Source organism: Heterocephalus glaber, unplaced genomic scaffold, assembly GCF_053883595.1.
Source record: "Heterocephalus glaber isolate CG9 unplaced genomic scaffold, H.glaber_assembly_v1.0 deba00000621, whole genome shotgun sequence".
NCBI classification, from domain to species: Eukaryota; Metazoa; Chordata; class Mammalia; order Rodentia; family Bathyergidae; genus Heterocephalus; species Heterocephalus glaber.
The window spans coordinates 6,208,192-6,218,756 of record NW_028258153.1 but is presented as its reverse complement, the minus strand read 5'-3'; the positions used below and the strand labels follow the sequence as shown (position 1 = coordinate 6,218,756).

At 42.4% G+C, this 10,565-nt stretch overlaps 1 pseudogene; it reads left to right on the top strand.

The window, feature by feature from the left end:
• The first annotated feature begins 415 nt into the window (after positions 1 to 415).
• LOC101699181 (ankyrin repeat domain-containing protein 54 pseudogene) lies at positions 416 to 9,479 on the top strand (annotated as a pseudogene).
• The last annotated feature ends 1,086 nt before the right edge of the window (positions 9,480 to 10,565 follow it).

Here is a 10,565-nt window from a genome sequence, read left to right as displayed (position 1 = left end):
GGCAGTGAGTTCTCCCTTCTTATGGATCCTCACTCAGTCTCTGGGTATGAGGGCAACAGGGCTCTCCTCCCACCTTCCCATTTCTGCAGTAGCAATGTTCACATTGTCTCCTCCTCCTCCCACCTCAATTCCAGTGGAAAGAGCTTTAACCTCAATAGCTGAAGACATAGGTACAAAATCTGGCCCTGTCTCTAGCTGCTCTATGAGCTTCATTTTTTAAATGCAGCCATTCCGGGAGACCATGGCAGTCACATGCGTTCATATGACAAGGACTTCTTTCACACAAGGACAGGATTTAAGAAAGTATGGCCTGGCTCAGGGACAGACACAGAGATGGTAGAGGACAGGAAAGCATACACCCAGTTTGTTTGGGATGATTAAAACTTTTATTTTAGGAGTGCGTGGTGGTGCCTGAGCCACTGAGGGAAGCCGAGGGCCTCTTCTTTGCCAATTTTGGGTCCACTTTGAGTGGCACCACCAGCTCGGGCCCACGGGGAAAGAGGTACACACTCTGAAGAGGTTGAGGGACTTGGCCAATGCCAACAATGTAGAAACAGTGCAGCAGCTGCTGGATGATGGTGTGGACCCCAGTGGTGTGGACGCCAAGGGCTGCACCACTTCTCCACTTTGCCTCCTGCAATGGCAATGACCAGATCGTGCAGCTGCTCCTGGACCACCGGGCCGACCCCAACCAGCGCAATGGGATGGGGAACACACTGCTGCACCTGGTGGCCTGCACCAACCACTTCTCTGTCATCACCACACTGCTGCGAGGAGGGGCCCGCATGGATGCCCTGCACCTGGCCAAGTCCAAGAGGAACAACCTGCAGGAGGGCCACTCCCAGTGTCTGGAGGCTGTGGTGCTGGAGGTGAAGCAGATTATCCACAGCGAGGACCTCTGTACTCGCCTGCAGATGACCAGCGCCAAGGAGCAGGTGGATGAAGTGACCAACCTGCCAGCCAGTTTCACCTCCCTCAGTTTGCAGATGCAGAACATGGAGAAGAGGTAGCAAGAAAGTCTCCCTGCCTTCCTGAATGGCCACTGCCCTGCGCTCTGCTCCTCATCACAAAGGAAAAGCCCAGTGTCTTGAGACTTTGGTGGACACTTCCCTTGGATGTACTCTCCATAACTCTGGAGTCACTTCCAGTCACTGTCTGTCATCTCTGTGGACTGGAGGGAGCAGGCCAGCCTCTGCAGCTGCACCTCAGCAGTGGCCCATGCAGTGGCTCAGCAGCCTACACTTGTCATGGCCTCTCTCACAGGCTCCAGACCTCCTCTGTGTTGTTCCTGGCTGTGAGCTGGTTGCCATGAGCTGGCTTAGGAAGGGGACCCTCAGCCCAGGGGGCAGTGGTGGCCTCTGTCCTGGCCCGCACCTCTCACCAGCACATAGATTTAGGCTCATCGCCTGACTTCATTGAATTTCTCTGGTTAGAAGGGGAGCCTTGGAGACACTCAAACCTTACCAAGGTTAGGAAGGGCCCTGCTGAGCCCAAGGCAGGAAGTCCCTGGCCCTTTGCCCCAGCTGCAGGAGCACCAGGAGGGTGGAGCCGTCTTGTAGCTTTCACTGTCATTGGGTGATAGCTGCCGATGCGTGGGAGAGCCCGGGTCCTCATCCCAGGAACCTGTGACCCTTACCTTATCTGACAAAGAGGCTTATGGATATAACTAAGGATCCTGAGGCAGACAATCCCGAATTACCTAGATGGGCTGGATGTAATTGCAGTGGGTGAGAGAGGAAGTAGGAGATGTGTTGATAGAAGCAGGAAGTTGAGAAAGGGTTCTGGAACGAAGGCTGCCCACCTTCAGAAGCCAGAGGCAAGGAAACCGCTTCTCCTCTTGGAACTTCCAGGAAGCACTGGCGCTGACAACCTACCTGGACTTGAGTTCAGTGAGACGGATTTCAGCGCCAAGCCTCCAGAACTGTCAGAGAATAAATGTGTCATTTTGGGGAAAAAAATTATTTTAAAAGATTGTCAACTGTTTTCTCATAAAAATTCTGATTTCTGGCTTCTCTTTGAAAGTCTAAAGGTCTGGGGACACCAGGCCTGCGTTCCCGTATGGCAGCAAGTGGCTGAGACTGGTGATAGCTGTTCTGCAGCTGTAGCCTTCAGTTGGCCCAGTTTCAGACAGCCCACTATTCTGGTCACTGGCCTGGCCTGCTTCAGTTAAAGTTACTGGGCTTTTGGGGCCAGGGATTTAGCTTACTGGTTCTGGCGCCTGCCTCGCAAGCACAAGGACCTGAGTTCAATCCCCGGTACCAAAAAAAAAAAAAAAGTTATTGGGCTTTTGACCCAAGGCATGGACAGTGCAGAAGTAAATGTATATATATTAGGATTTTTAAAATTCGTTAAAAAATTCTTATTTTCTATATCAGAATTGAAGAAACAACTTAGGTGGCACTTAAAACCTCTGGGGAAGCACTGTGTAGAATTGGCCTTGCTCTGCCTCCTGCCTTGCAAACACAAGGTCCAGAGTTCGATCCCTGGTACCAAAAAAAAAAAAAAAAAAGAATTGGCCATGCTGTTACGTCCCCAGTCAGAGAACAATCAAAGTCCTGAAAGTTTCCCTAAGACCAGTACCCCTTCCTGGCTATCGGAAAGTGCAGCCATTAAAAGCCAGTGGAGCTGAGTGTGGTGGCGTACACCTGTAAGCCTAGCACTTGGCGGGGTGAGGCAGGAGGATTGCCATGAGTTCAAGGCCAGCCAGGCTGAACTATATAGTGAGACCCTATCTCAAAAATAAAAAAAAAGAGCTAGTGTAGACTTTTTATGGTATCAACAGATCTTCTACACTCCAGGCAGAGCAGGAAAGAAACCAAATGCTTTGCTTGCTCGTTAGTAAAATAATGTTCACAATTCTGTTTTGGGAGGAAACATTCTTGCTTGGATGTGGGTTTAGACTGCACAGTTTGAAGGGAAAGACAAGTAATTTACTTAGGATGAGATGTTTACTTTTATAGGTCAGGGGTACCTCACCAGCAGACTCGCTGCCAGCTTCCTGGGTAGGGGCAGAGGTGTGTACTGGAAATGAGACCAGAACCGGAGGGGCTGCCTTCGTCTTCCAAGAGCCAGTGCCCACCCCCTGTATATCCTGGATCATGGGCCAAAACTTGGGTCCAGCTACACCCCAACAGTAAGACTCTGAATCTTATTTGTGTGCAGCAGGCTGTACCCTGCTGTCAGTTGCTCTTTTCAGACTGTGCTTTGCCCCAAGTGACTCTCTGTTATAGACAACAGTTTGCTCTGTTTTAAGTGCAAATGCCGAGGCAGGATCATCTGGTAACTTGTCTGCAAATATTGGACACACTAAGCTTATCTTTTAAAAAACATGACAATTCCCAGATACATAGCAAATCATAAGCCACAAACTAATCAATAAATTAATCATACTTAAATTGATCAAAATTAAATCAGGAACACACAGACATGTGATGTATCATCAGAAAACCCAGGACCACGATCTCCATCAAACCAAATAGCAATGCAATGCCTTCACCTGGATCCCAGGGAAAGAGGGACACCCACCACTGGGACATTGCAGTGATACACACATTGACCCATCACGTCATCAGGTCACCTGGTGAACACATCATGCCTCACAAGGGGAACGTGCAACAAATGCCAGCTCGCTGCCCCCCAGCTTGAGCTCAGCTCAATCCCCCTGCTCCACGTGGCCACTCTAACTGCTTGCCTTCTGGACTCAGGCTGTGACTGAGTCATCGGACTCTCTCCTCAACCCGGAGAAGCTCTGCCTGATCTGCAGTTTTCTCCTCTGTGTGCTCTGGGCCTTTGCTTTCAGTCCTGCCTCTTAGAGTCCCGTAGTCACTGTTACCATTTCTTAGCCATTCTAGAATCTAACATAATTGTGTGAAGTTGAGGCGTGCCTTGAGTGTTACACGTATTAGGAATTAAAAGATGGAATAAAAGAAACTGAGGTTGCCCAACTTCCTGGCTACTGAGGGAAACCTTGAGTATTTGGCCAGATAAGGCTGATGAAATTGATGCAGCCTGTGACTTCATTGCTATTCAGTAAATTCTGACATTGTGGAAAGACACAAACATGCCTGGTCTATGTTAATGGCACACCTGACTTTGGGGGAAAGCATCTAAGGTCCTTCCGGGAAGAAGTGGGCTTTCCTGGGCCAGGAATATAGCTCAGTGGTGCGGTACCTGCCTGGCAAGCACAAGGTCCTGAGTTCAATTCTCGGTACTGGAAAAAAAAAATACATAGCTGAGGAGGAATTTTCCTCAACAAAAGAAGTGGAGGTTCTTTTTTTGTTTGGTTTTGGTTTTGGTACCGAACTCAGGTCCTTGCGCTTTCGAGGCAGGCGGCTGAACCACTGAGCTAAATCCCAGCCCTAAGTGGAGGTTCTTCAACTAGAAGCCAGACATCATTTTAGGAAGCAAGTTTTCATAAAGTTCAAAAGAAGTTGTCCTCACAGCATGGAATTGAATAAGCCACTTTAAAAAAAACAGATATTTGGGGGCTGGGGATTTAGCTCAGTGGTTCCGGTGCCTGCCTTGCAAGTACAAGGTCCCGAGTTCGATACCCCTGTACCAAAAAACCCCCAAACAAACAGATATTACATGCACATGTTACAAAACTCAGGGTCCACAAGTCATACTGTGTAGGCATGCGTCTGACCCCTCTGTCCCAGAAGCAGCTCTTAGCACAAGTTTTCTTATGTACCCTTCCAGAAATATTCTATGCATATGCAAACACTGGTAGCCCACTAAAATACTATTCTATTGGACTTTTTATCTTGTTTTTTTCGAGACAGGGTCTTGCTATGTAGTCCAGGCTGGTCTCAAACTCATGGTGATCCTCCTGCCTCAGCCTCCTGAGTGCTGGGATTCTGGGTGTGTGCCACCACGCTGTACTATGTATCTTGGATTTTTTATTTAAAATCTTTATATTAAAGTCATTTCATAACACCATGTTTGGGGCTCAATGGTACTATTCTTTTTTTTAAAGCTGTAAATGATTCCAATGTATGGATTAGTTAGTCATCTACTGACAGGCATTTATACTGTTTCCAAAATTTTCTTTATATTTACAAACAATGGATGTGTACAAACAGTAGATACACACACAATCTGTATTTATGACTTTGCAAATGTGCATGTATGTACAATAAATCTGTAGAAGTAGGATTGCTTGTTCAAGAACTAAGTGATTTAAAAGTTTGAAAGCTCTGTAGCAAGCTAGGCATGGTGGATGTATGCTTGCAATCCCATAATATTTTGGAGGTCCTTGACTATGCCTCTTTCAGAAGCTAAATCAAATAAACAAAAATAAAGTTATAGAGGATTTAAAAACAAAATTAATAAATTAATAAACAGAGATTACATATTTTTAAAAAGATAACATGGAACATTCAGAAAAATAAAGTTCTAGACCATCAAAACCACTTCAATAATTCTATAAAGCATGATAAGTATATACCACAATGTAATGCAATAACATTATAAATTAATAACAAAGGAATGGCCCCTTTCAAAACAACCTATTTATATTTAAATAAAATTGCCTTTCTACATGACTCTTAGATTCAACCAAAATGAAAATTCCAAGCTGGAAATGAATGACAAAAGAAATGTATTAAATCTGACTAGATGTTTCCAAAATAATATCACATGAAAAGATATAGCATTCAATGCACATATTAGAAAATAAGAAAGCATCAGTAAGCAGTCTTTTTTTCAGGTGCTATGAATTGAACCCAGGGGCACTTTACCACTGAGCTACATCCCCCACCCTTTTTTGTTTGTTTGTTTGCCATACCAAGAATGGGACCCAAGGCCTTCACACTGAACTACATCCTTAGCCCCTTTTTACTTTTTATTTTGAGACAGAGTCTCACTAAGTCTCTGAGTTCCCCAGACTGGGTTCTAAGTTGCAGTCCTCCTGCCTCAGCCTCCCAGGATGCTAGGATTACAGGCATGTGCCACAATGCCTGGCACCTGTCTGCTTTTTAAATTTTATTTTGAGGTAGGGTCTCACTAAATTACCTAGGCTGGCCTTAAACTTGCAATCCTCCTGCCTCAGCTTCCTGAGTAGCTGGGATTACAGGCATGTGCCATTGTGCCCAGCAATTTAAAAAAAATTAAAAAATATAAATACTAAGAAATGAGTTGAGGCAATGAGAGTGGAGTGCATGGAGTTTCTACTTCTGTTAATGCAGGAATGGACTTTCCGAGAATCCCTTGATAAACTGAATAAACTATGAAAAGCATTTACTCGAAGACATCATCGTCAGTGAACAAACAAGGTAATGAAGAATCTCCAGGCAAGAACCAGAATACAAATCCAGATGTAAAGCAGGTGTCTGGGACCACTTTCCTATTAGTGACCTTTCCCGCTTGCAGAAGAGGAAGCTGAGGACCTGAACGGGGAGCTTCTCCCGTGCAATGAGAAAAATCAAGTCCAGGGTCTCGTGCCTGATCCGTAGGGTGGGATGGAGCAGGATGAAAGGCTGGAAGTGGATGTGCTTCCCGAAGGACTGTCCCTTGGCCCTCAGCTTCACGGCATCTCACACTTGAAATTGTAGGAAACTGATGTTAGGTTGCTGGTACTGTCAGCACTGTCTGAATCAGAAGGAAATCTTCCATGAGGAAAATGAAATCATTCTAAATCTCAAACTAATTCTACTTGAATACAGCTGGGCATGGTGGCACATGCCTGTAATCCCAGTGCTCAGAGGCAGAGGCAGGAGGATCTCAAGTTTAAGACCAGCATGGGCTACATAATAAGACGTATTTTTAAAGTTGAATACACTTTTCACATACTATCAAAAATAACCAGGCCCAGGAAGAACTGTGACAATGTGAACAAAAACTCTCCAAGCTGGGCATGGTGGCCCATGCCTATAGTCCCAGCATTTGGGAAACAGAGGCAGGAGGATCGCCACAAATTCAAGGCCAGCCTGACTACATGGTGAGACTCTGTCTCAACCTCCTCCAAATAAATAAGTAAATAAATAAATAAATACTAAATAAATAAATAAATCTAGCTCTCTAGAATCAATGGACAGTATAAACTGTCCTGCTGTCTTACATGGATTTAGGATAGTGGAGTTTTAAAAAAATTATACTCTGTAAAACAACTATTCTTATAAAGTTAAAGAGGATATAAAAGAGAAAGAAATTTTGGCTTAAAATCAAAGACTGGTAAAAAAGACATAAATTTGAAAAAACTAATCAAATTGAAAATGTAAAAATACAAAATAAGATTCAATGCATGTATTTTCAAAAAGCTAAGAAAAAGATTTTTTTTTTCCTTTTTTTTTGGTGCCAGAGATCGAATTCAGGTCCTTGCACTTGTGAAGCAGGCAGCGGAACCACTGAGCTAAATCCCCAGCCCTAGAAAAAAGATTTTAAAAAATATTCACATAGAAAATGTTTAAGGAGATTATTTATCCTCATTTAAATATTACACATGCATACATGTATTGAAACATCACATGGTAGCCCCTAAATATGTACAATTTTATCCATTTAATTAATTAAATTAAAAAGCCTTAAAGGAATACATTAATTAGCAGATTAGACACTGCTGAACTAGAGAATTAATGAATTAGAAGCTATAGAAGATAAAAAGGAGCTGGGGACATAGTTTGGTGGCACAATGTATGCTTAGCATGCATAAAGTTTGACCTTCAGAACTACAAAAATAAAAACAAGAAGACAGGATAAAATGAAAAAATCTAACACAAGTATCAGTTAAAGTCCTAGAAAAAGAGAAAGACTGGCTGGGGATTTCACTCAGTGGTTCCGTGCCTCACAAGTGCAAGGTCCCAAGTTCAATCCCTGGTACCAAAAAGAAAAAAAGAGAGAGAAAGAATAGGGAGAAACGTGTTTGAACAGATAATGGCTGAAAAACTCCACAAACTGATGAAAGACATTCAGTCATACATTCAACCATTAGCAGGTAGGCAGGCACTTTTAGGGGCAACTTCCTTGTGTTAGTCACTTTCTCTTCAATGGAACAAAATACCAGACACTGCAACTTAAAGGAGAAGAGCCAATTTATTTTGGCTCATGGTTTTAGTCCTGTGGGTCCAAGGCAGGAAGGCTCAGTGGAAGGATCTGGCAGAGGAAAGCTGCTCATGTCATGGCAGCCTGGAAGCAGAGAGTAAAGGGAGGAGCCCAAAATGGAGATAAACTCTTCCAGGTCATGCCTGGTGACCCCCTCTTCCTGCCAAACCCACCTCCTCACAGCAAATCAGCAATAATGACCATGTAATCCAGTCACCCTCCAAACGCAGAAGGTTTGGGGAGCCATTTCAGATCTAAACCATAATACTGTACTTGTGGGAGTGGAAAATCTATTGCCCCCTTTGAATGATAATATGCTTTCAAAGTTGTTTCTTGTTGTTGTTTTGAAACAGGATGTAAAGAAAAACAAGACCCCGGGGCTGGGGATTTAGCACCATGCCTGCCTTACAAGCGCAAGGTCTTGAGTTAGATCCCTGGTACTGGGGGAAAACAACAAACAAACAAAAACCACCCCCTTCGACAAAATGTTTAAAAGCTGGAACTTCTCTTTGTTCAACCCTCAGCCATTTTGGACACAGAGTCCATTGAGCTAGTATATACACCTTAAATAAATCCTCCTGACTCCCATTTGGTTCTCCTGTCTCTTGGAATTCTGCAACAGCTTGTTTTAGGTAAGACCCTTCAGCGAAACTTACAAGAAACCAGCCAAAATCACCAAGTCACTCTGACTCATCTTTTTTTAGTATATGTGCTGCCGAAGCAAGCACTCTGACTCATCTTTTTAACATGACTTAGAGTAAACTTTGCTCATTACAATATTAAATTCTTCACCCAGAGGCCTTTTAAGCCACCGTTTTTTTGTTGAACATGTGATCTATGAGCTAAAAATGAGAATGCTCATGAATGTGCTTGCTTTTACATGTGATGATCATGTGAGGAAACCTTGCACAAGTGTTTCAATACCTGAATACATGTGTAATGTTTAAATCAGGAGAAGTATATCTATCATCTTCATCAGTTTTTCCTGTCTGAGGATGTATCTGTTTTCCAGTAAAAAGCTTCTTTTATTTGGGAAGCACTATCCTTTGAGAATTAACTCCAGTGTACTTACTGGCCATGAATAACAAATCTCTCTCCATCCCTTTATCTCCTGGTTGTGCTTATTGCTTTGCACTCACCAAAAAGTGAACACATCACTTTGGGTTAAAACTATGAATTCTAGGATGAGGAAGAAACCCACACCCAGTCGTATTGGCTGTCAATAGTTTTTCCAATTTAGTAGCCCTTTTCCCTTCTGACTGGCTATAAATAAATTTCTCAAGTGCTCTTGGACCTATTTTACAATCCTGCTGGCTCCTTCATTCATAGGTTAAATAATCTTTGACCTTGTGTTTATTTTATATTTTTTAACTTTTCAAAAACTATACTGTAACGCTGTGGGCATCATAGCAAATTTTTAGAAAAGGTGCATTATGGAGGTGTGTAACACCCACAATTATTTTTTAGTATTTCTATTGATTAATTATTAATTTTAATTTTATAAGTTTTATTATATTAAATAATATGTACTTAATAGAAAAATAAAATATAAATAAAATAAAATATTAAAATTTTAATGTGTAGAATAAACATCAACTTTTCAACATCAACTGTTTATCTGCTTACAAGATCTAAAAAATAACAGCAGAAATAAATTCCTATGTGAATTATAATGAAAAGACAAACGAAATTCTTCCACAGAAATAATCTTTGCATGGGCCTGGGATTTAGCTCAGTGGTTCCGTCACCTGCCTCGCAAGCACAAGGTCCTGAGTTCAATCCCTGGTACTGGAAAAAAAAAAAGAATCTTTGTTTCAATTATCACACCTAAGGCAGCTTTCACACATGACAACAGCGTGATCCATACACAAGTCTCACTTACACTGACAGCATGTTTGTCAGATTATACTTGTCACCTCTCTTCTCTTCCATTTTTGTCAGGAGCTTCCTATTATATTATACAATGTCCACTTAGCGGAAAAATGAAATATCAGTAAAACAAAATATCAAATATATACTGTTTAGAATAAACATCAACATTCTCTACATCAACTGTTTGTTTGCTTACTAAATCTAAAAATAACAGAAGAAATAAATTCTCATGTGAACCACAATGAAAATACAAATAAAACTTTACCACAAAAATAATCTTTACTTCAATTATCACACCTAAGGCAGTTTTCACACATGGGAACAACATGTTCCATACACAAGTATCGCTTACACTTATAGTACATGTTTTTGTTTTCCTGTCTTCTTTAGTAGGACATACTTGACATCTTGCTGTCTTCCTGTTTTCTTAGGAGGTTCTTGTCATGTTTCACCTGTCTGTTTACCAGTCTGCTCCAGAATTCTTTTCTTTTTTTTTTTTTTTGGTATCGGGGATCGAACTCCGGTCCTTGAGCTTGCGCAGCAGGCGGCTGCGCGGCAAAACCACTGAGCTAAATCCCCGGCCCATCCAGAATTCTTTTGTGGAGTTCTTAGGGCAGATACATACTGTTCTTCCTCTGTTGTAATTGATCATTTAT